At 46.3% G+C, this 25,782-nt stretch overlaps 1 protein-coding gene across 2 annotated transcripts in view; it reads left to right on the forward strand.

Annotated features, from left to right (window-relative positions):
- The first annotated feature begins 857 nt into the window (after positions 1-857).
- Positions 858-25,782, forward strand: part of LOC309328181 (paired box protein Pax-6-like) — a 46,496-nt gene continuing 21,571 nt past the window's right edge. For both annotated transcript variants that reach the window (XM_081838219.1, XM_081838220.1), the window contains exons 1-2: positions 858-1,044; positions 9,795-9,932. The gene's annotated coding sequence lies outside the window, so the exon portion shown is untranslated. The remainder of the gene's footprint in view (positions 1,045-9,794; positions 9,933-25,782) is intronic.

Genomic DNA, 25,782 nt, shown 5'->3' on the forward strand with positions numbered 1-25,782 from the left:
TCCCTTTCCCCCCTTGCCGTGTGCCCTCACTTCAGCTGCATTTTCTGGGCCAGCCCCGGGCAGGATAAGCCCATGGCCCACAGGGCAGGTGTGGAACTTTCCAGCTACAGAATTCAGACTTTGCTTGGGGGGGGGATTGGTCTTTGTGGGTTTGTGTGTGTATAGCAAAGGAGGAGAAACTAGGTTGCCTGGAGCACAAATTGGAAAAAGCTCAAAATTCGTGGGGATTAAATTGACCAGGGGAGGGGAGGGTCATGTTAAGACAGTGTAGCAAAGCAGAGCATGGGCATAGCTAGGATTTTTGTTGGGGGGGGGAGTAGAACCTCAGTTTACTATGTATTTTTATTGATTTGGGGGGGGGGCTGCCGTTCCCTGCCCTCCCCGGCTACGCCCATGAGGCAGAAATGTGAGTCAAGGGTGGAGGTGCGTGAATAGGCCCGTTTTGCTCCCTCTCAGTTTCTCATTTATTTCCCTTTTAATTTGTATAGCGCCTTTCTAAACACACAAGGCAGTTTACAAGCTGAGGAAACAACAAACCAGACAGCAAAGACCACACGCCTCACAGCAATCTGATCCAATACAAAAAAAGTCGCAATAAACAACTTATATCAAATAAAGCAATATCCCATAATCCATTGCAAAGCTGAAAAAGGCCTTATGTGCAAATGCGAGGAAGTTAGTCAGGCATGCTTCGTCTTATATTATCGTCAAGAGCTTAAGCAATCAAAAAGCCGCTCCTGAAAACATTTGCACCATTTTATAAATTGGAAAGTAACACTGAAGCTCTGTAACGGGGACTGTCTATGCATTGTGCATTTAAAACACATGGCCGGTTGCTGCCCTTTCTAGCCCTGACCTGGTGCCAGGTATGGAGTAGGTACTGTCGTAGGATGAACCCCGCAGGTCAAGGAGCCAGAGGAGTAGGCAGAACTGTGTTGATACAGGAAGAAGCTCTGGAAATGTCAGAAGAGGTGGAGCTGCCCCACAGGCCTTGAGAATGAGACCTCCAGAAGCTTTAGGTCCAGACCAAAGAGCAATAGCACAGTATGTGTATTGGGATCTAGAGTCATTGGGTTACTTGTGAGGAAGCGGTCTACCTGTGAGTAAACAAGCCCTGATAACCTCTTCACGGCCAGCAGTGGTGGTTTAAGGCCTTCTTGAGCCTTCCAGTGCCTTGAAACAACAGGCCTCCAGCTTCTTGTAGCTGACTCTGGTTTTGCCACCCTTACTGTGTTGTACTTTGTGAATTACTCGGCAAAAAATAGACCTTCAATGGTTTCTTGACCTTGCCTCTCAAGTCTAGTTTAGGGTTGCCAGATTTCAAAAAGTAAAAATCCGGATACAAAAGTTGTTGAGATTTTTTTTTGCAAAAAAATATGTTTTTGAGCTATTTTGTTAGGAAATTCGCCGAAAAACCTATACTTCTGACATGGGTTGTCATACGCCCGGGTTTTCCTGGACATTTTAACTGATTTTAGGAAATTCTGGCCAGACACTTATTTCAAAAAGATGAATCCCAAATATGTCTTGGAAATTCCAGACGTATGGCTGACCTATACAACTTCCCTATGTTTGACCTTGGTCTGTTTGCACTGTGCTCCCCCAGAAACCTTGTCTGTGTCATTGCGTCCTTTGGTGAGAAGCTGGTTTGGGGCCAGATGGGGACCCCTGGAGTGTGACAGCACCCCATAATTCAGCAGAAGTCATTTCCTTCCCTCACCAAAAATGTTGGCCTAAATTTGCATCGATATGTCTATATTAGCTTGTGCAAATATGTGCCTTTTCCCAGAGAGGCTTTCAAGGACCTAGCAACACCCCAAGATAGTTGCTTTGGAGAACTGACTTTTAGATGCCCTGACTATTTGTTACTATGAATGTATTCTTATTGCAAAGGCAAGAGGTGTGGGGTTTTCTCCCTCAGGTGCTAGAGTAGGGTGAGCCTTAACTGGCACAGGTGGGTACTTTTTGCTGCTGTGCCTCAGGCTGCCAAATGTATTGGGCCAGCCCTGGGGGTGGGTCCCACGACCCCAAGCTTGGGATTTCGGGGAGCCCATGGCTCCAGTCAGAGCAGCCTTTTTTCAAACTGCAGGCCTCCTGATGTTTTGGGCTACAACTCAACTGGAGAGGGCACCAGGTTGGCAAAGGCTGAAGGAGAGGGGCACACTAGCAGAATGGTAGAGAAAGCCTCAGGGGTGGGGTGATGGGGAGAGATGTATTTTCCATTCCCTTTTGATTTGACGTGCTTGGCACCCCAACACCCCCCCCCCACTCTCCAGGACCCTGAGAGATGGTTGGGGGAGGGCAGCGGCAGCTCGCTCCGCCGCGCTGGATCGCCCCAGCCCAGCCCCTGCCTCACATCGAAGTGACACGTGCTAAGGATCTGGTTTGGGGGGAGGGCTCAGGCCTTGTGACAGCAAGCAATGGGTGCCACCTTGCATTGGCCTCTGCTTGGAGGTTCCTTGACGTGGGGCGGGGGGGGGGCAGTGTGGAAGCAACGCAAGGAAATATTTCCAGCTCCGTTCTCCACCAGATTTCCCCGAAGAGGCCTGTTTGCTGCCTTTCAGCCTTGTGGCCCTCCATTATCCTATCTAGCCCTCACCGTATGACACCCCTCCCTATCTGGTTGTGACTCTAGTTTCATATTTCTGAACCTGGACCTATGGAAATCACTGGCTCCTGTTAAAACTCCTTCTTTCTCTCTCCATCTCTGGCCTCAAGGGATGTGGCTGATGATCTTCTGCTACCCAAATCCAGACACACACACACACACACACACACACACACACACACCGTCCAAACTGCTATTTCTGGGGCAGCCTTGAGATGCATTAGCCGGGATAAAGGCATGCCTTTGAACAGAACCACCTTAAAGTCGCAATTAACGAAATCAGGGCCCTGTCAGTGGCAGGAGATAATCGGAAGCGAAGGAGCTGAGGGGAGGGGGCAAGGGAGAGCAGCGAAGGACAGGGAGTCAAGGCAGGGGATGTGGCGGCTCCCCCAATTCACCGTGGGGGCAGGCTGAGGCTTATCGGCGGCGGGGGGGTATATTCTGCAGAGCCAAGTATGGGTGCCTAGGCAGCACCGCAAGGGGTCTTGAGGTCTCCATAACCCGTAACTGGACCCAAAGAAATATTTGGGACTCGGGGAGTCCAGGCCCCGATAGATTTGGAGATGGTTTGCTTTTGCATTTCTCAAGGGGGTGGCGGCGGTGCGTGCAGAAGGAGCAGAAGCGCGAGGGACTCTGTGCTCCAGACTTCCTCGGCAATCCGTTCCCTCCAGGCATCCTCTCGCCCACCCCTTTCCCCATGCCACTTCCACCCACCCACCCTACAATCGTGTGTGTCGCCGGGCAGATAGATCGGGCCTGACAGTCCCTGGCTCCCCCCAGGCCCCCTTCACACATGAGTCAATCTGCTTTGCATTTTTAATTGACGGCGTGTCGCAGCAACAGAAATTTGTACTTAGCTCGCGCCCCCCTCCCACCCTTCCGACTCCCCGGGCCGCCATGTGGACAGCCTTCTCTTTTTCCTTCTCTTCACAGAGATGCTTCCAGTTATGCTGTGCACCACGAGGTCCCTTCGAATTGCTAGAGAGTCCCGATTATTTTTTTTGGCTCCCTCAGTTTTAGCCTTGCAGTGATGGTCTCTGCCAAAATGCCCAGGATGCTCTCTTTCTCTTTTCTCTGCTTGGTCCTGATGTGATAACTGCCTGCATTCTCTCATTTGGGCTTCTCAGTCCTGACCCCAGGACACTGTTGTTTTCCACCGCCCAAAAACCATCCTCTCTGATGAGGCCTCTTCAGTGCTGTTCAGTCCTGCGGCTCATTATCATTATCGTTATTTCATACCAAAATTTAAAATACATATTTTAAAAGGATCATTTGCCTAAAGTCCCTAGCTACAGTATACCTTTAAATCATATACAGTGGTACCTTGGGTTACAGATGCTTCAGGTTATAGATTACAGACTCCGCTAACCCAGAAATAGTACCTCGGGTTAAGAACTTTGCTTCAGGATGAGAACAGAAATCGTGCGGCGGCAGCGGGAGGCCCCATTAGCTAAAGTGGTACCTCAGGTTAAGAACAGTTTCAGGTTAAGAACGGACCTCCAGAACGAATTAAGTTCTTAATCCGAGGTACTACTGCATGGTGATATAAAATATCCTATTTTATAACAAATGTGGCATAGTGGTTAGGCTGTTGGGTTAGGATCTGGGAGACTTGGGTTCAAATCCCTAGTCAGCCATAAAGCCTGCTGGGTGACCTTGGGCCAGCCACTGTCTCTCGGCTTAACCTACCTCTCACAGGGTTGTTCTGAGGATAAAATGGTGGAACGGAGAGCCGCCCTGAGCACTTTTCAGGGAAGGTGGGGGATTTGAATGTAATAAATAAACACCGTGCTGAGAATATCCATCATTTGCATCTTACCAGTTTTCTTTTCGTTTCAATATACAGCACGCATTCCTGTCTTCGTTGTTTGTGCTCTTCCTTCCCAAATAACATGCCATGATGTCCCCCACTTTCCTTACCGCTGATCAGTTTTAGGGAGATTATTACTTCTTCGTGATTCCTTCCGTAGCTCTTAAGCATATTCTTTCCATTTGTCCCCACACGGTTCATCATTAAATTCTGACCTAGTGCTGATGAGAATCACAAGGACTCCTCTCCCACTTGGGCTGTTTGGACCATGCCTGATGTTTGGACCATCTCCTGACTCCCCTTTCTCTCTTGTAGGTTCTTTGGTCTTAACCCATCACCACCATTATTGCTGGTTTTGGGCTACTGGGTCCTTATGTGCTGTTCCCAAATAGGGATGGCTAAATCTGTCAACTTCACTTTCTCTGTTTCTCATTTATCCAGTTTTAATTTCAGTTCCCCACATTTCCATAGGAATTTGCAATTATTATTTTTTAATCCTTATGAAAATCAATTAGAATTTAGTGCAAATTTATCCCAATATACACATTTTTGTGCCAAGCTTTGACTAATTTACACATTTTTACAATTTTCCCTAATGCATTTTTGTGGTATTTTCTCCAAATGCAAAAGGTTGTGCTCATCTTCCCCCTAATATATGCATTTTTGTACGAACTGGTTAGGGAGGTGTAACACAAAATTAAGAGAAGTACAATTTTTATTTTTTTAAAGGTTTTATGATGAAGTTAAGCCACTATCCAGTTTAAAATATGAAATAAAATAAAAAAGAAGAGGGGGTGAAACCAACTGTACAAAAGCAACAGGGTTCAGTGACATTATCTCATAAAGCACACAGTGAATTATATGCTACAACAAAAACTGACCTGATACAGAAATAATGCAAAGCAAATGTTATGAGCAGCAAATAAAGCCATATTTCATTGGGATTTGCCATCCCTGTAATTGGCCTGTCATATAAGTAACACATGGCCACGAAATGAAGGCCAGCAAATGAAGGCACCATGAGATAGCCTTAACTATGTCAATTTCTCAGAAATAATAATAAATATTACTGTATTGAACCACATAGCTAAAGAAAAAACCCAAAGATTCCTTCCAGTCCTGTGTTACTGTCAAACGAGCAGCTGTTAATAGAAAAATTAAAAGTTGTTTCCATATGAAGTCCATATTTGACCAATCAAAAATTGATAAAAGACACAGCTTGGAGGTTAAAGTTGACGGTACACCTATCATTCCAAAAACTTCCTTCATTACCTCTTTCCAAAATTTGTGTACATGTTTGCAAGACCACCACATGCACCACTAAGTTCCTTTTTCATTGCATTCTCCCCAACAAATAGGGGAGCGGACTGGAGTCAAGAACCATTGATGGGCTATTTTTAAGGCCTTTTTCTTGGATATTTGCAAGAAAGGGAGGTTTCAAAAGATAGCTGTGTTGTGGTTCATGTACTGGTATGAGACATATTAATTCAGTAGTTTCTCATTAAAGTACAAAGTCAGATTGCTCCCACATCCCTACCAGAGTCCTGTCCTAATTGCCTACTCTTTTCTTCTTCTTCAGCTTGTTTCCTAGACCTTTCCCTGTAGGCCAGGTTTTCCAGCTGTTTTTTGACTACAGTTTTTTGACTACATCATCCCTGACCACTGGTCCCGCCAGCTAAGGATGATGGGAGTTGTAGACCAACAGCAGCCGGAGACCCAAGCTTGGGAAACCCTGCTGTAGGCTATCTTCCTTTCCTTTCGCCTCTCACAAATTTTCCAGCCTTGACCCAACTGGATTGCTGCTTCTATTCTTTCGCTGCAAGTTGGTAGGTTCTGACCCAATGCTCTGACCCAACCTGCTTTGCCTCTCTTCTTGCTTGTTTTGTTTTAACATCAGTGATTGTTAGTCAAAATGGATGCTACCGGCCATGATAGCTACTGTATGTACTATCTTCGCTGTCGGAGACAGTATGGCTCTGAATATTAGTAGCTGTAAGAATAAGATGCTGGACCAGATGGGCTTTCGGCCTGATCCAACAGGACTGCTCTTATGTTCTCATAGATACTGCCATCTTCAGAGGCAATCCGCCACTGATTACTAGTTGCTAGAGGGAGCACTGAGGAGGGTCCTAGTTACAGGCTTCCCAGAGGCATCTGGTGGATCATTTTATGGAAGTCGGATGCTACACATTATGTCTGATTTAGCACTGCTTTTCCTTTCTCAAGGTGTTCAGTCCTGACCTGATTTCCCCTCCTCCCATTCACTTCCTCCCTTTTGCTCTAGCTAATTAGTTGTGATCTGTTGCTGCTGCTTGACCCGCAATTTCTGTCTTTCATCTTGAAACCCTGCCTCACCGCGCTTACCTACCTGTCGTCTCCCTTAGGATAAGTCGCGGATCTCTGGCTCTTCTCAGTCAAATCCAGTAGCCTTTGCTGCTCTCCTAAGGCCCTAAGGATTCGTTCCCTCTGTTCCCAGCTTTGACTTGGGATTGAGATTTATGGATAGAAGAGTAGGACGGGAGCAAAATCTTCCCTTAGGTCTCTGGCTGAAATGGAATCTGGTCTAGCTTGTTGGTTGTCTGAATGAAGATCAGGGCATAGTACATTGTTGTTGTTGTTTAGTCATTTAGTCGTGTCCGATGCCACTGAGAGGTCCATGATGGAGATGTGAAGGTGCCAACCCTTCATCCCACTTCCCCAGCAACTACAGAGGTATTTGTTGTTTAGTCATTTAGTTGGGTCCGTCTCTTCATGACCCTATGGACCAGAGCACGCCAGGCACTCCTGTCTTCCACTACTTCCGGCAGTTTGGTCAAACTCATGCTGGTAGCTTCGAGGACACTGTCCAACCATCTCGACCTCTGTCATCCCCTTCTCCTTGTGCCCTCCAACTTTCCCAACATCAAGGTCTTTTCCAGGGAGTCTTCTTCTCATGAGGTGGCCAAAGTATTGGAGTCTCAGCTTCAGGATCTGTCCTTCCAGTAAGCACTCAGGGCTGATTTCCTTAAGAATGCATAGGTTTGATCTTCTTGCAGTCCATGGGACTCTCAAGAGTCTCCTCCAACACCATAATTCAAAAGCATCAATTCTTTGGTGATCAGCCTTCTTTATGGTCCAGCTCTCACTTCCATACATCGCTACTGGGAAAACCATAGCTTTAACTATACGGACCTTTGTTGGCAAGGTGATGTCTCTGCTTTTTAATAGTACATTAAAATAGTACATTAAAAGAACCTAATTATACATTAATACAATCTTTTAATAGTACATTAAAAGGACCCATTACATGGGTTGGGAATCAGCACTACTGGTTTCTCTGGGAATGACACTGAATGTTTCTTTAGTCTGCCTTTATGCAGTAGGCTCATTTCTACACACACTCTCACGAGCCTTTGTATTCTTTATCCGGACAACCAAGAATCATGATCAAACTTCAGGGCATATTCCAGGCAGGCAAAAACACCCAAGGAGGATGTGAAGCAAGGCTGGGATGTGGCTTAAGGAGCATCTTGAGGGCTAGACAGAGAGGCCTGGATGCCTCAAGTCTGAGATTCCCCACCCATGCTTTAGAAGACTTGAGTATGAGAAGTGGCAAACAAGGACTCCTAGGTTCTCAGTGAGAGCGGATTCTCTGGGGCTTATGTGGCAGTTCAAGACGGAGGAGAATGTTGCTCAGTCCAGATTTTTAAGCAAACAGACCTAATTTGCAGCTCCTGGGTTAGTACATGAATCGGAAAACAGTTACCCTTTGGCTTTTTCACCCTGCCCCAAATTTTGTGATTCAGTTTTCAGCTCAGAAACCATATAAAAATGTGTATTTTTAGGACCAACTGCATTAACAGATGTGTGTGTTGGGAGCCAATATATGCATTTTGACAAACATTTTGCGATGAAATATGCATCTATTTATGTATTTTCAATAATATAGAATTTTCGTATGGATTTTAAAAATTCACAGATAGCGGGAATGGGAGAGGAGAGGCTTAATAGGAACAAACAACACGTGTGAGGTTGACGCTGGCTGGAACTAGACGGAGCCATCCATCCCTGTAATTTGGCTGGAGTAAGCGGGGCCTGTGTGAACTTGGTGCTCAGAGGCTGATGGCCTAAGATGAAAGGGGCTGGGAGCAAAGATTCCTGGCTTCTCATTTTTTCCACCCCTGCAGCCTTTGACTTGAAGGTGGAGCTCGCGCCTCTCTCTACGCCGCCTGTCCCATTTCCCCCCTCTCTCCCCATCCCCCGTAGCCCTGACCGGCTATGACAGGCTCCTTCTCTATGATTTCTGCAAGCAACGGCGCATGGTCGTATAGCTGGGGACTTCTCTCTCTTTTGCTCTCTCCCACCCCCCACCCCCGATCCATTGGAGGGAATTAAGTTCAAATCTGACACGACAACTTAGCACAAATGTCACAGCAGCATTGCATCTCCCCCCCCCCTTGGCGCATCCCTATCCTCCAAACCACCACCCCCCGTCTCAGTGCCCAGGAATGATATTTATTCCTGTACAACGCCCGCCCAAAAGCCATTCTCAGCGCCAAAACAAGAGCGTGTGGGTATATGGGCATTAGGCGCTGCAGAAAGAGAGGCATAAAAACCCACTGTTGGGAGGCCATGTAAACAGGACGGCAACGGACCAAAGGCCGGGGCGAGATCTTCTAAAAGTAGCCACGGAGGAAAGAGGGGCATTTGAGGGGGTGCCTGACACGATGCAAGGGTAAGGAACGGAAGGGGTGGAAACTAATAGGTTTCGATGGTGGGGTGTAGCCTGGCCACTGGGTGAAAGGGGGAAGAAGGAAGCGGGCACAACGTGGTGGGCACTGCCTAGACAAAGGGTGTGTCGTAGTCACATACCCAAAGGGGGTATCCTGCTGAGATTCAGGTACTGCGCAAAGAAGCTTTAAGGTCTGGGATGCCCAAGCTGGGAAGGGAAACTAGAACTGGACAGGTGGGGAACAAAGGGAAGGTTTGGGGAAATTACGCCTGCAAGCTTCCATGCGAGGTAGGAACTTGGCTCTTGGTACTTGGGCAAAGGAGGGGCAGGGGAAGAGCGTGGTAGGTCTGGGGGCAAGAGTGGGATGAAGCTGTTGTTCTCGAACTGCTTTTCTCATTTCCTAGCACAGAGGAAGCACAAAACGCCTGTCGATTCCCGAACTGCGAGACGGCTTGGTAGAGTTCCCTCTTGGGTGTGTGGACAATTTCCCTTTTCTTTCTTCCAGGCAACATAAAGCCCAGGTTGGGTTTGGCAGTGTCTCAAGATGCAGCCCAGCAGCCCAGTGAAATCCCATCGGTTCATGGCATTGAAGCAATGTGCAGGATGACAGCCCTTGAGAATATCGCTTTCTCTCGCCAGTTCACAAATGTTCTCTTTTGTTGCAGATGGATCGAACCCACTTTGTTCTTAACTAACTAAGCAAGCAACTGGTACTGACCTGGATATTGCCAGGCACTGATTGTTTACCATCAAGTTCTGCTCTGTTCTGCCTGATTGTAGTTTTCAGAACCAGAGGATTCCAGGTAATTATGGTTATGTTAATTACGTTAATGACTACTGTGTATAAAAACAATCTATGTTATCTGGGCAAGGGAGTGGAATATTGGCAAAAAAATTACCAAATAATTTCCGGGAGAAGGCAGCTGTTTCAGGGGCAGAATTTTTTGTTGGTACTCAAACACATCCAAATATGTTGTGGATCGAAGCACTTAGGAATGGATTGTGGATTCTATAGAAGCAACTACTCTTGGGACAAAGGCGAGAATGGAGCTCAGTCCAGTGGATAAACCGATTTAAGGGACTAGGACTGGGGGAGACATTGCTGCCCCCTAGATCCTCGGAGTGGGGAGGATATATGCTTGAGGAAGTGAACTGTTGTATAACCTCAAATCCCATGCTTCGTTTCTGCTCAAAATGCTGTTATTGTGTGATTCCCTTACGCCATGCTTACTTTTGCTCCGTCAAACCTTTCCCTAATTGTGTCCGTAATTCAAATCCTGCTCTTTCCTTCCCAAATCTCCTCATCTTAGGTCTAGAAAGGATCCCTTACTTCCATATTACTGTGCAATGGGACAGGGAGGGCAGCCATTTTGGGTGTGTGTGTTTATCAGTCTGGGAGCAACCCTCACCCTTGCTAGTGTGGACTGCTACAGTTGAGTTTGTGTGTGCGAGTGCAGGTGGCCGGCTTCCCAACTGAGGGTGAAGAAAGATGTTGTCTGTTCTGAGGAAAATGGTCGTATGGGGTTTTGAGGTACCTTTGTGAGATGGAACTCTTGAATCCAGAGCTCCTATGGGTTTCAGGTGGGGGTTGAAGGAAGAAGACGAGAAACCCGAAAAGTGAAATTCCGATGACTTTTTAAGCGATGTATATGGGGACAGATGAGTGTTTCCATGTATACTCATAAAAGGGATGTTTTGCGTTTTCCGAAAATGGCATTTGTGTGTGTGTGTGTGTGTTGCCCTTGTGTGTCACACGGGTGAGCATTTTGTGATCACCTCAGTGGGTATGTTCGTACATGATGAAACCCAGGCATGTAAGTCAGTGAGAAAACTATGCAATTTGTGTAAGTTTTTGTTTTGGTGGCATGTCTCTCTGTGTGTTTATATAACATCTGCAATAGGTTTGTGCACAGCGGCTGCCATAACAAGCACATGCAACATGGCGGGGGCTTAAATGGAGGAGGGTGCTATGTTTCTGAATGCGTGCATGAGGCAAACCTTGAGGTGTGCCTGTTGATTTTGTACTGATAATGGGGCTCCCAATCGTCTCCCATGGAGGTGCAGATGAGGCCCATTCCTTCTTAGCTTGAGCAATGTTTCTGCCTTGGCACAATTATTGATGTACTAAATGGTCTCTGCCTTCAGACCATTTAGTGCATCAATAAAGGCTTGTGTGTGAGGAACACGCATATAAAGAAAAAGGCGTGTGTGTTCCTGTGCACATTCTGCCCCTCAAAGAGGTCAAGTCCTAGGACCAGCTGACCTTCGGGATGCAGACTTAAGTTCTGGATATGTGCGCACGCAGTCTAGGCTCTGCATTATTGAATCTGCTTCTGTGATATAGGATAACTTTGCGACAGCAGAAAAGGAGAGAAGGGCAATTCTAAGAATGGTTTGGGGGTCCGTGGTGTAGACCAATCTCTCCAAAGCTAAGCAGCCTGGGCCCAGCCTGTACCTAGATGAAAGACCAGCTGGGAAACCCATCTCTGCTGTCTTGATTGTAGTAGAGGCAGGGCAGGAAATATAACAACAAATAAATACATCCTGAAGACTAGTTATTTGCTTTTTTTTCTCATTGAAACCTGAAATTCTAAAATATGGACCCAGACAGCAATGCAGCAGAAAGCCTGTGGATTTTGCAAGTGTTTGTGTGACTGTTGTTTCGATGTTATTGTGTATCTCATCCGTTTTTTGCATTGTGTGCCATGGAGAAGCTGTGGTTGTGCATATCAGGTGTGGCCTGTTCCTGGATGGGTGTGCCCAATGCATTCTGCGATATTCCCCATGATTTGGTACCCCAGCAGCAGCAGGGCAGTTCTGACCATGCTTACTCAGAAGTATGTCCTACAAACTTTGATGAGGCTTATAAGCAAAGTTAGGCTAGCCTTCTAAATTTCCAACGCCAGCCAAATGCCCTTTGGAAGCCTGCAGGCATGGCATGGAAACAATAATAGCCTGTTGTTGCTCCCAGCAAGCGTTATTCAGTGACAAGCTGCCTCTGAACCTGAAGGGTACATATAACCATTGTGGCTAGTAGCCTTATCCTACATAAATCTGACTCATCCCCATTTCAAGCTTTCTAAGCTAGTGGCCATCACTGACCAAGGGTTTTGCTCAGGAGTGGCCCAAGGTAGCCTGAGCCCCACATCTTTTACATTAAATACTTGGTTCATAGCATTTAAAGGCAAAAAAAGAGAAACCCTTTGCTTTCAGAGTGGCTTGGCTCACTGCAAACTGCAATCCAGCTGAGACCACAGCTACACTCTTAACATGCCCAGAGGTAAAGACAGGGGAGGAATTCAATTCAGTTCCCATTAAAGGTGAACATACTGGGTTGGCACTTCCCCCAACAAAACATGAAGCGAAACACAATGAACTTTCGCAATTTGCAGTTCTCCGAATTTTGCAGTGCGGTCTCCAGCCCAACGTATACAAAAACGCCAGGGTAAAGTATAAAGAAAATGAATGCATATGTTAGTGAAAATAACAGACCAACATGCATTATATTAGGCAAAGTGCTTTGCCAAAAAATTGTGTAATAGACACATTTTTGCATTCAATTTCCCCCTGTAAGGAGGAATTTACACTAAAATGCTGGTGAATTTTCACAATTTGGATTTCCCCCTAAACAAATCCACAAACTGATGTTGAGATCTAAACTTAGGGTTGAGAAAAATTTGAAATGGAGAGAAACCAAAAGTGACAGATTTGCCCATCCCCACCTACAGGCAGATTTATTGGTTGATTAATTACATTTTTATCCCACCTTTCCTCCAAGTAGCCCAAAGAGGCATGTGTGCTTCTCCTCCTCTCAATTTCATCCTCAGGACGCCCCTGCAAAGCCTACCCACCAACCAATTTGTGTCTGACTTATTTTTAAGTACCTAGCAACACCCCAGCTGCCACGGCATATTGAGACAGAGAATTCTGCAAGCTGATGTTCTCCTTGACCTTTTGTAAGAAAGTGTCCCGTTTACATTCTCAGCGAGGCAGGTGGTGCTGTTGGTGATGGTAGGAAGGTGGAGAAAATATATAGCAGTGCCTGGAGGCATGATTTTGATAGCCTCCAACTACAAAAGGTGGATGAAGGGAAAGTCTGGCGAGATGAACAATAACAGGGCTGCCACAAAATTTTGACGCAATCCAATGACTTTTCTCTTTGAAAGCATACCAAAAACCAAAATTTTTGATTCCCCCCCCCCCCCGCAAAGGTGGATGAAGATCGAGCACAAGAATGATACTGAAAGGTTGATAGAAACCAGTTTCAGGGTGTAGAATTTGCTGTTGGATAATGTGGAGTCATATGTGCATTATTTTCTTTGTCCTGGCTTCTCCAATCTGAAATTACACGTGCGACTTAAAAATGTAGCAGTTCCATTGCTTTGCTGTGCAGTTAAAGACATTTGTGTGTGTCTTTTTGCAACGTACAGGGGGAAGCCTCCTTTATTAGTTAAGAAAAATATAGCTCAAAGGGGGGGGGGAGGGAAGCCCCGCGAACAACAAGACACTGGCGTGATTATTCGGTGCAATGAGTTTTTATCCATTCTGAAGTGCTAATGATGCAGGCATGTAAGATTTCTGTTTGGAAAAATTAAACAATAAATTTTGAAGCAGAAACTCTGAAATACCCTGTCTTTCAGGGGATCGGACAAATATTACATGAGGTTGTGTCTTTCCTCTCCTTTTATTTTATAACCCTGATGTTTTTCTGATTCTGTACTGCACTCATGTTCATGTGTGCTTAGCTCCATCATATTTTTGGTCCATTTTGTATCCCTTTGCTTTTTGATTTGGACTATGGCATATCATAAAGTATTATGAATATGTTGCCTGCTGTAGCTGCGCCTTTGCATTTGTGTTGCTCTACTCACTGAGCTATGCATTATTACTCTGTGTTAAACTGAGTTGTAATGGATATTTTTTCATCTATATGCTATCAGGCTCTGTTAGCTGCTGTTTGTCTAGTATGCGACGTTTATCAGTCCGAAAACATAGCAACTTTCAGATAAATGAATCCCATTCTTGTAACGTTCCTTTTGCATTTGTATTTTCAAATTGCTTTCATCTTATCCCAAGAGGTTTGTCTGAAGTGCATTGTTTCAAAAGGTTCAAATAGGAACAAATGCAAACTTGCTTGAATTAACTAAGCTTTCTGCTGATTTGATTTGTGATTTCCATCTGTCGCTTATTCATCAACACTGATTCATCAATATTCTTAATTTTACTGCGCCTTTTATTTTGCTTTCTTGCTCTTTTACAATAGCACGCTTCAAGCAACACAGCCTCCAAACTCAAAATTTCTGTATATCTCAAAACTTGGTTAAATCCCTCAGATTGCCCCCAGAATAGCCAGACTAGATGTTATGCAAGAGATCTGTAACCAGGATCTCCTTAAAAAGGGGGGGGGGGCTTCTTGAGAATATGGGGGGTCTAAATTTGGACAGGACCACCCCTGAAACTGCTATTTGCCATGCAGGTGAAGACATACAGGTTGCCCCCCCCCCTTGTCTGACCAAAGGTGCTTTTCACATAGAGAAAACAGAGCTTGTTTTCAACTTGGCAGAACAGCATGAGGATACGGTTAAACCCCTCCCATAGTACTGTGGTCCCGTTCCAATTCCCAGGCCTTCTCTGATGGCTGTTTCGGACTCCAACAAGGAAAGAGAAACTGTTGGAGAGCCTGATCTCTAGGAATGGAGGAGAAATTTGATTCCGTTCGCATTGAATGGCGAACTTTCGGGATTCACACTTTCTGAAACCACGTGTGAAGTGAAACACAGCCATCCGTCAAAAAATTCACACTTCTCCATTCAAAGATGGTGGTGATTGTGATTTTATTGTTTATTAAATATGTATGATCTCCATCTGCAGATCTCAGGGCGGTTCACAACATTAAAAACATGGCACAAAAGCACCAAATGCAGGATAAAAGCAAGAACAACAACAACAAAAAGCCAATAAACAAAGATGCTGAACATGCTTGCAACATCTGCTAATTGATACTTGGCCCAGACTGAACAGAGCTGCTCCAATAGGGGTATAGTTTCCTCTAAGAGAATTCTGGTCAATCAGGGTTCGTGTCCTTGGCTGGGAATTGTTGCTTGTGCACATGACGTTATCAAAGACTCACATGTTCCTTCTAGACCGGGGGGGGGGGGGCGCGTGCAGGGATGAACCTCCAAGCCCATGAGCCTAATCCAGCCTTCCAGCCCTATCCATTTGGCCTTGGTTTTGGGCAAGCAACACCCACCTGCCCTACAACTGACACCAGGTGTGGGGCAGGTGAAGGTAGGGATTGGCGAAACAAGACTTTGTAGGGACGGCAAAGTCCTTTGCCAGCCCTGTGCTTGGTAAGCCTCCTCCTATATTCGGTACGAATTGTCATGTGTGCAGTCATGTGTGCAGCATATGCCCTGACCGTTGTGCCAATGTGTGTCTGGCGGATTTGTGTTCTCTGCATGTCGCTGTGAGGCAGATTCTCTTGCGATGCGTGTATATAGGCCTTTCCTAAATACAGGGTGCGTGCAAAGGACTTTCTGATCCTTGCTTCGCTTTTCACATACTAATTCTGCTGGCTTCGCCTTGCCAAGAGGTGCAGTGAGCTGCCGTTCTGACCCCCACCTACCTGGGATTAACCCCTGCTGAACTCAACAGGACTTACTTCTGAATAGGCAATGTTAGCATTGCAGCCTTAGATCGCCAAAGAAGAAGAAGAAGAAGAAGAAGAAGAAGAAATCATTAAGTTTTTTAAAATTTATAGCAGATGCCTTTTTATTATTATTTCTGCCTTGGGCAGAAAAATTCCCTTGGTCCACCCTGTCAATTCTTTCAAATGTATTCTAATTTAAAATAACTATATAAGTCTTTTATATGGGTCACCTGATACTTCGGGCAGCTCACATTGTAAAACGATAAAACACGAAACCATAAAGCAACAAACTGCAGCATAAAAAATAGGCGGCAGCGAGCGAGAAGTGAGCAACAGAACCAGTTTTACAGCCGGACTATAAATACACAACATGTAAACAGTGGCTCAAAGAGAAGTTAAAACCAAGCCAGGGATACTGTGTGTGCATTATGCATTGCTCCCTCCTGGCATCTGAGGTTGAAAACTTTGCCCAGAGGCAAGAAGCAAACATTTTAAACTTGGCCGCGAGTCTGAAGCCGTCAAGGGGGAGAAAGAAACCTCAATGTACGAAGGAAGTGCTATTGTCAAATCTGCAAAGGAGCCGTATTCAAAATACTTGCTACCCTTTACATGTGCTTTGTAAACTGAGTACATTTCTTATTTGTGAAGCCCAGTGTGGTATCCTGTGCCTTTGGTCGCTTCCAAACGACCTCTTTATCGAGCATTCATCCTGATTTGTATGCACAATGTTTGCAGGCAGGTTAGACGAGGTCGGTGATTTATTGAGCATTCGTTTGTGAGGGGAGCTTAAGGTGATGTCCCTCCAAGCAAATGTTACCCTGAACTTTGCAGTGCATTTCCTTTTCCTATTGCGGTAAAAAAAATACCACCCCCGGGGTGTGTGTGTAGGAAGCACTTTCATTGCATGGAAACTCCGATTCAGCTTTAATTGCCCAGCCTGAATTTGCCTGCATGTGATTGAATCCAACCCGAAAACAGCGACTGTCTGGAAGCACCCTGTGTTGTGTAATGTGTTTTGGCATCCGCATGCTATGGTATCCACGTAACACTGTAATCTGGGCTGGGGAATATGGCACAATGTGTTTTTCTCTGCATGCCGAGTCCTCAGTGTGCAGATGTAGTAGTGACTTCAAAACAAGGGTGTACAACCTTATTGCTTTGTTTTGTTGCAATGGCCGCTATGAGCTGGGCCCAAACCAGCGGTGGAGAAGACCAGAGCCAAAAGCACACATGAGCCCACTCCTTCCTCCTTTTTCTTGCTTTTCCTGACATTCCCTTTTCTCTCTCTCTCTTTTTTTAAATAATATTTATTAGCCGTTTAAAGATTACAAAAGAAAAGAAAAAGAATTAAACAAGACAAGACAAGACAATACAAAAACAAAACAAAAACACCACACAACCCAAACCCTAAAACATTGAATCAACCAAACAAAACAAAAACAATTAAAAACACATCCAATAATTTCGATATCATAACTTTCATTCACTTATTTCAGCGACCTCCTCACACCTCCCTTTTTGTATTCCACTTCAATTAGCTGTTTCAGCAATTCCTTTCCATCTTCCTCTGTTTTCTGTCCTGTAATTTATCTTAACATATTCTAACCTTATTTTTTCCCTTTAATACATTTACAATCTGTCTGTACCTATTTCCTTATAACATTTCTGCTAAAGCTTCATTCCATCATTTTTCTAACATTCATTAATTTTACAATATTTCCGTAAATAGTCTTTAAACTTTTTCCAGTCTTCTTCCACCGACTCTTCTCCCTGGTCTCGGATTTTGCCAGTCATTTCCGCCAGTTCCATATAGTCCATCAACTTCATCTGCCATTCTTCCCGGGTGGGTAAATCTTGTGTCCTGACATTCCCTTTTCTCTGTTCCTCTCTTCCTTTTACACCCTGCAGGGGAAGGAAAGATCTTTCACTTGCTGACAAGGGGTCTGAGGGCCCCCCCCCCAAGTTTCAAGGAGGGGGGCTGGGTCCCCTCAATATTTTGCAGCAACAAGTGCACACTTGTGCATGCACGACATGCGCACGTCACACAGCATGTGTGCGTGTGTGTGACGCGAGCATGTCGCACGCACTGGGTGCCTCAGTCATGCGGACAGGCTGGCTTGTCTGCTTACTGGAGCCTTGCGCTGAAAGCTTGCAGAAGGCCACATGGAATAAGCCCAGTGTTGGGTCTGCACACTGCTGTGATGCACCTGTTGATGAATATGGCTGTGAGCTTTCTGCAATTGGCGGCCGGTTTGTTTCTGGGACCATTTCAAGGTGCTCATGCTAGTTTTAAAGCTGTACATGACTTAGGTCCCAAGATTGGAAAGACCTCTTCATTCCCTACAGCCCCTCCCAGGTGTTATGATCAACAGAAAGGGGGGGGGGTCCTCTTGGTAGTTTGTTTATTGAATTTATATACCGCCCTATATAAATTCAATACAGCCCTATGGGGGACCCGGGTGGCGCTGTGGGTTAAACCACAGAGCCTAGGACTTGCCGATCAAAAGGTGGGCGGTTTGAATCCCCACGACGGGGTGAGCTCCCATTGCTCAGTCCCTGCTCCTGCCAACCTAGCAGTTCGAAAGCACGCCAAAGTGCAAGTAGATAAATAGGTAAGGTAAATGGCGGGGAGGTAAATGGCATTTCCATGCGCTGCTCTGGTTCACCAGAAGTGGCATAGTCATGCTGGCCACATGACCCAGAAGCTGTACGCCGGCTCCCTCGGCCAATAAAGCGAGATGAGCACCGCAACCCCAGAGTTAGCTGCGACTGGACCTAATGGTCAGAGGTCCCTTTACCTTTATACCACCCTATACCCAGAGGTCTCAGGGCAGTTCACAGAAAAGATCACAATATATAAAATCAGAATAAGAACAATAACCCAATAATAACCTCCACCAAAAAAGAGCCACATTTTAAAAGGGTAAAAGAATGTCGATCAGGTCAACCAAAGGCCTGGTTAAAAATGAATGTTTTTGACTGGCACCTAAAGCTTTGTAATGAACAGGGCTGTCTTACCTATAGGTGCTAGGGGTGTGGGGCACGCACCCGGGCACCAGGCTCTCAGGGCGCCAGGCCAAGAGTGTGGGGCCCAAGAGTTGAGTCTGGGGAAGAGCCCGTCTGCCTGTTGATTGGAGCGCTGTGGCAGGCTCTTCTGCTGCGGGTGGCTCTGCGCCGCGAGTTTGGGGCAACCGAGCCAGCGAGATGCTGAGGTGGCTGGCCAGCTCTGCTCTCCTGCGTGACTAGGACTGGGAAACCAGGTGTGGGGGGGTGCCGGGCAGATCTTTGCACTCCGCACCGCGTATACTTAAGACAGCCCTGGTAATGAAGGCACCAGGTGAACTTCCCTGGCGAGAACATTCCACAGACAGGGAGCCACTGCAGAGAAGGCCCCATTCTCGTGTTGCCACCCTCCAGACCTCTCAGGGAGGGGACACATGAAGGTGGGCCTCAGAAGTTGATCTCAGTGTCCAGGTAGGTTCATATGGAAAGAGGTGGAAACCTCCCTTAGAGTTTTGGGGTGCTGGTGGCCCAGGAGATGGCATTCTCTGTGGCAGCCCCTGACTTCTGGAATTCCCTCCTGGCCGAGGTTGCATCTGGCTTCTTCAATATCAGTGAACATTGAAGACACCCCCCTTTACCCTGGCCTATGACACCTGTGATGTGTGTTTTCAGGGCCCACCCTATTCCTGCAATTGTCATCTGTTTTAAAATTCTGAAATTTAAATTGCTATAATCACACCCCCCCCCACAGGATGTGCTATGGAGAGTGGGGTGGGAGGTTGATAATAATAATGGTCAAGAATAGATATATAAAGTGATGGAGTCAATCTCTTGGCTCTCCTCTGATGCTCTTGAACAAAGTTAATAAAAACCTCAGCTCAGCCGGTTAGAGCGTGGTGCCGATAACGTCAAGGCAGTGTTAGAAACTGAAATATGAAAGCTAGCAGCTAAATGGCACCTTAAGCCAGGGGTCAGCAACCTTTTTCAGCCGTGGGCCATCCACCGTCCCTCAGACCTTGTGGTGGGCCGGACTATTTGGACTATTTTATTTGGGGGGGGGGTTGAACGAATTCCTATGCCCCCAAAATAACCCAGAGATGCATTTTAAATAAAAGCACACATTCTACTCATGTAAAAACACCAGGCAGGTCCCACAAATAACCCGGAGATGCATTTTAAATAAAAGGGCACATTCTACTCACATAAAAACATACTGATTCCTGGATTTAGAAGGCAATTGGTCCGCATCCGGCCCCCGGGCCTTGGTTTGCCTACTCCTGCCTTAAACCTAGGTTATGGGCGCAACAACGGAATGTCTAGGCGCGCTTTTTTATAACAAGAATACAAAGCTGAAAATGAGTGAACTGCAGCTAAAACTTTTTCACGTGCTCTGGTCCTTCCCCTGCTCACCCCCCTAATATTCTTAAGAGGGTCTCTTCTCCAGTCTTCATAGAGTAGCTGGAAGTGGGGAGGCAGAAAAAGGTCCTCCTTTCCTTCTACTCTGCAGTTTTAATTTGAAATCTTAGGTACAGTACTGCCCCCAGAGCTCAGAAACTGCTTGCGCTAATGAGATTCCCTGTCGCAAAATGCGCCTAGAACAACGGGAGTTTTGAACGCTGCACCAAGGTCGTGGGTTCAATTCCTGCATTGCAGGGGGTTGGAGTAGGTGGGGTCCCTTACAACTCTACAACTCTATGATTCTAAAGTAGAGGGGGATTCTTTAAACAAGGTGCAAAAGATCCTCAGATTAGGTGCAGCAAACGTTAACACTTAAGAATAAAATACTTAAAAGTGTGCTGCCAGCCTTGGTGCATGATCTTCGGGGCAAGACTGCTGGGTAGCTGTACTCACCCTTTTCCATATTGACTTGAGATCAGTGGTTTGTTTGAACTAGAGTCAGAAATACTTGTTGGCAAGGCAAAGACGGGCCTTACTGGCTGCCAATCACAGGGGCTGTTGCTGCACAACCTTATTCCTTTCTGCACCTGTACAGGAAAGCCAGAGGCTCACACTACAAGCAGCCATCAGGGGTGGACTTTGGAGTCTCAAATTTCAGGGGTGCCCTGGGTGATGCCAAATTTTGCTGCCCCCCACCTTCCATTCTACATCATAGTTGTGGCATCCCCAGTGGTGCCCCTGATGCTCTGTGCCCAGTATGGCCAAACTGGTCGTGCTCCCCTAAATCTGCCTCTGCAGCCATTGTCTGGTACCCGATCAGAATTGGGATCCTGGCATGGGGTGGTGTAACATTTTACCCACAAACACACACACACTGTGGTCCCAAATCTGGATTGTGGGGCTCACATTTGCTGCAATTAGAGTCTCCCCGCACATGTGATTGCAGGCATGGAGGTCCCTGTGTGGATTTGGGGACACGGGGTGGGGGGTGTCCCAATCTGGGTCCCAGGCCCTGTACTGATTATTTTGAAAAGAAAAAGCTTGCACTTAGGGTCAAAAATGACGGACATCATGCTTAATTTGGTAGCTCGCTAAGCCCCAGTTTGAGATAATGAAGTTTCCAGTTTGGGCTGGGACCCGAAATTCCCAGATGTGGTCAAGTCACAGGTTATTTTTGACACTCTCCGTAAGTCAGAATGTCTGTTTCACAGAGCTGGGGAGCTATTTGGAAAATAAGCACAAGAGTGCTCTCAGGAACGGATAGGCTGAGTGTCCAAAGGCATTTTTGTTTGCTTGTTTGTTTTAAACATACATGCTCCTCCCTAAATAAATTTGATTTAAGGGTGGTTTGCCATCAGGGCAGTTTACAATTTGTAAAGAAGGGCTTAGCCCAGTAGAGAGCACACACTTCGAATGCCGAAGGCTCTGGATTCAATCCCTCCAGGCAGGACTGAGAAAAGCAAATGATTGCCTGACACCCTGGAGAAGGCAGAGGAAGTGGAGTGAAGAGCATTATGTGGGCTGACTGGGGTGGGCTGTAACAAAGAGACAGAGAGCATGGTTGATTTCTCTGTTCTGAGACCAAAGCCTGCTGAGCCTATGGGAGAAGCCAGAGATCTGGAAATGGGAATGTTCTGAACACTCTCCAACTAGAGTCAAGTTGTATATCTGCAAATAAACCACATATCCAAAGGACACCCCAGTCTCCTCTTTGCCCCATTTCCAAAGGGAACACAGACCCTGCGTAAAGCACACCTAGAACTCCTTCAATCATCATAGGGATTGGGGTGGCGTGTAATAAGGCTTTTCAATGTATGGTGTGTATCACACTTGACAGTGATGTTTTGATGTGAAAATAAAGTGTCCTGGTTTTCATTTCTGCAGTTTTGGAGAGTTAATAGAGGCAGTGTTGTCAGGCTGTCACAATTCTCCTGCACATCCCCTTAGTACAAAAAAAAGGTAAAGGACCCCTGACAGTTAAGTCCAGCCGCGAACGACTCTGAGGTTGCGTGCTCATCTTGCTTTGCTGTCCGAGGGAGCCGACGTTTGTCCGCAGACAGTTTTTTTGGGTCATGTGGCCAGCATGACTAAGCCGCTTCTGGCGAAACCAGAACAGCACACGGAAACGCCATTTACCTTTCCGTCAGAGCGTTACCTATTTATCTAAACAAAATAAAAGAATTCCTTCCAGTAGCACCTTAAAGACCAACTAAGTTAGTTCTAGGTATGAGCTTTCGTGTGCATGCACACTTCTTCAGATACACTGAAACAGAAGTCACCAGACCCTTCTATATAGGGAGAAGGTGGGGAGGGGTATTACTCAGAAGGGTGGTGGGAATGGGTGATTGGCAGATAGCTGTGATGAGCCTGTTGACGACTCTTAACGACTGCAATAGGACTTACAGGAAAAAGCAAGGGGTGAGAAGGTGAAAAATGGCTTTGTCATGTATAATGAGATAAGAATCCAATGTCTTTGTTCAGACCAGGTCTCTCCATGGTTTTAAGTTTGGTATGCTTTCAAACTTCTAGGTTGGCAGGAGCTGGGACCAAACAATGGGAGCTCACCCCATCGCAGGGCTTCAAACTGCCAACCTTCCAATCGGCAAGCCCTAGGCTCTGTGGTTTAGACCACAGCGCTACCCGCGTCCCATCCCCTTAGTACACACCTGTATTATTATTATTATTATTATTATTATTATTATTATTCCTACTCTGGTCTCTTATTGCACTAATACAGCAATTTTGCAATTCTGACTTTTCAGCTTTACAGCCTAGGCATCTGAGATGTGATGATTCCAGGGTACCATCAACAGCTGGGCTACACAAACTCTAGTGGGAACAGCTCCCTATTCTGTTCCTAATCTAGGTACTGCCTTGTTTTTCTGTTCTCGCTCTCAGCTTTTCCTAGGATAGGGAAGGCAAAGGGTGAGGGCGGCCCTCTGTTCAAAACTTTCACTGCAGTTCTTATCCAACGCTGCTGCACTACGGATTAACTATGGATGCTTTTAAAAAGAGTCAACAAAACAATTGCCCTCACTCGAGTTCTAAAAATCTGGTGGTGGCAAGCTAAGGTCAAGGTTTCAGAGCAGATGTGGGGAAACCTCTGGACGGCTAAGCGTTGTTGAACTACAACTCCCATCATCCCCAGCAAGCATGACCAGGGGATGATGGGAGTTGTAGTCCAACAACGTCTGGAGGGTGAAAGGTTCCCAGTTTGAGAGGCTTGGTGTCAAGCTATTGGCTGTTTAGGGCCGGTACAGGTCAGTATGGCCGGAGACACCTGGGGCAGGAGGGTTGATATCAACACATTCATGCAACAGATCCCTGTCTCCCAAATTCATGATCCACAAACACTTCATCTGCCCAGCCACATGCAGCTTCTGCCTGCCTGCCTGCTCCCTTACTTATCCAGCTACTACAATTTTATCCATTCATATTGCTCACCTGCTTGGGTCTGCTTCCTGCTTTCCCCTCCCTCCTTCCAAGTACCCTGGTATTTCTGCTTCGCCTGAATATTTAGCTGGGGACCAGGATGGGATGAATGGAGGTAGCAACTGAGGACCACCATCACCTAGAGAGCCTGGAGGGAGAGAGAGAGGCAAATGAGGTTTTAGTGCTAGGAATATCGGGGTGCTTTGGCTGACACGAAGGACTGACAAAGGCAAGAATTGGGTGCTTTTATGGCCCATGGAAAGGGAACCTGCCAGAGATATGGGATCAGGTGGTGCTGGGTAGCCAGAACAAAAGGCTGGGCAGCCAGACCCTGTTGATACACGCTGGGTCTGCATCTGCAGCCGCTGCTTTCAAGGACACGGCAAGCGGCTCTTGACATGTTGAGAACAGCATGTCCCTGCGGTGGAGGAGATCTCTGGCTGTGCAGTGTGCATGGATAGAGACACATTGCTCTCTGTGTGTGGCCTCTTTGAGCTCTCCACCACTAATAAACCTGGCATGCGGTAGCCATGCATAAAAATGGGGGCAGGGTAGGAAATCAGAGGGAAAGACACACAATTCTCAGTTTCAGACCCTACATGTGTCCCTATTTTCCAGGGACGTCCCTGACTTAGAGAAGCTGTCCCGGTTTCTGATTTGATCCCAGAATGCCCAGCTTTTTATTATACCGTCCCTATTTTCATTAGAGGAATCTTGGAGGGTACGGGGTTATCCGACCCCTGAGCCGTCTAAAGGCAATCATGTATAGGGAAGGGTTTTTAAAAATGTTTTATTATGTTTTTATATATGTTGATAGTTGCCCAGAGTGGCTGGGGTGACCCAATATGATGTGGAAGGGCTATAAATAGTAAAATTATCATTATGTAATGGGATGTCTCTATTGTCATCGGAGAAATGTTGGGGGGGGGTATGCAGTTTATAATTCAAATCCAGGGCTTTTTTTCCAGCCGGAACTCACCAGAACTCCTTGGTGGGTGCCATTGCCATTATGAGAGAACAAGGGAGGTGTTCAGGGTGAAGTTCCAGCACTTCGCTTTTTAGAAAAATAGCAATGCCCAAGACTATATACAATCTTTTCTTAGTTCAAATGTTTTATTGCCAGAGACCAAGTACAGTGGTACTTCAGGTTAAGTACTTAATTCGTTTCGGAGGTCCGTTCTTAAGCTGAAACTGTTCTTAACCTGAAGCACCACTTTAGCTAATGGGGCCTCCTGCTGCCGCCGCGCCGCCAGAGCACGATTTCTGTTCTCACCCTGAAGCAAAGTTCTTAACCTGAAGCACTATTTCTGGGAGTCTGTAACCTGAAGCGTATATAACCTGAAGCGTATGTAACCTGAGGTACCACTGGATACTCTTTACTTCTTCCCCTCTTTCTTCAGTGGTGGGAAAGAAAGGAAATCACTTTCCTTCAGCCCTAGAGACTTTCTCTCTCTAGGCAATGTGTATGTCCAGTTGATGCACGACCACTGACAGGCGCACCACTTTTGACCCCAGAAGTAGCCGGGGTGGGGCGGAACAGGGCAGAATGGGTGTGAAATAGGCTTACACATGACTGCTCACCCTGTGAAAATGGGGAGTTTCCTTTATATTCATAAGCCTTTGTGTTTGTGTTTGTGTGTGTGTGTATCTGTGCAGCTGAGAAGGAATGAATTCATGATTATTAAATTTACACCCCACCTTTTTTTCCCTCGAGCTCGCGGTGGCAAATGTGGTTCTCTCCCCTCTCCATTTCACCCACACAACCACCCTGTGAGGTTGGTTAGGCTTGGTGGCTGAGTGAGGATTTGAACTCTGGTCTCCCAGGACTTAGTTCAACACTCGAAACGCCACACCACAATGGCGTTCCGAGTGAGATGGTTTGCAGCAGCTCAGGGAGAACCTGAGGCACCAATCCTATGCAGCTCAACAAGCTCGGAGCATAGAAAAACAAGCAGCATCTCAAGCCTTTACAGTACAGTGGTACCTCGGGTTAAGAACTTAATTCGTTCTGGAGGTCCGTTCTTAACCTGAAACTGTTCTTAGCCTGAAGCACCACTTTAGCTAATGGGGCCTCCTGCTGCCGCCGCGCCGCCGTAGCACGATTTCTGTTCTCATCCTGAAGCAAAGTTCTTAACCCAAGGTACTATTTCTGGGGTAGCGGAGTCTGTAAC

This window comes from Podarcis erhardii (assembly GCF_964252035.2).
Source record: "Podarcis erhardii genome assembly, chromosome: 13".
Taxonomy (NCBI): domain Eukaryota; kingdom Metazoa; phylum Chordata; class Lepidosauria; order Squamata; family Lacertidae; genus Podarcis; species Podarcis erhardii.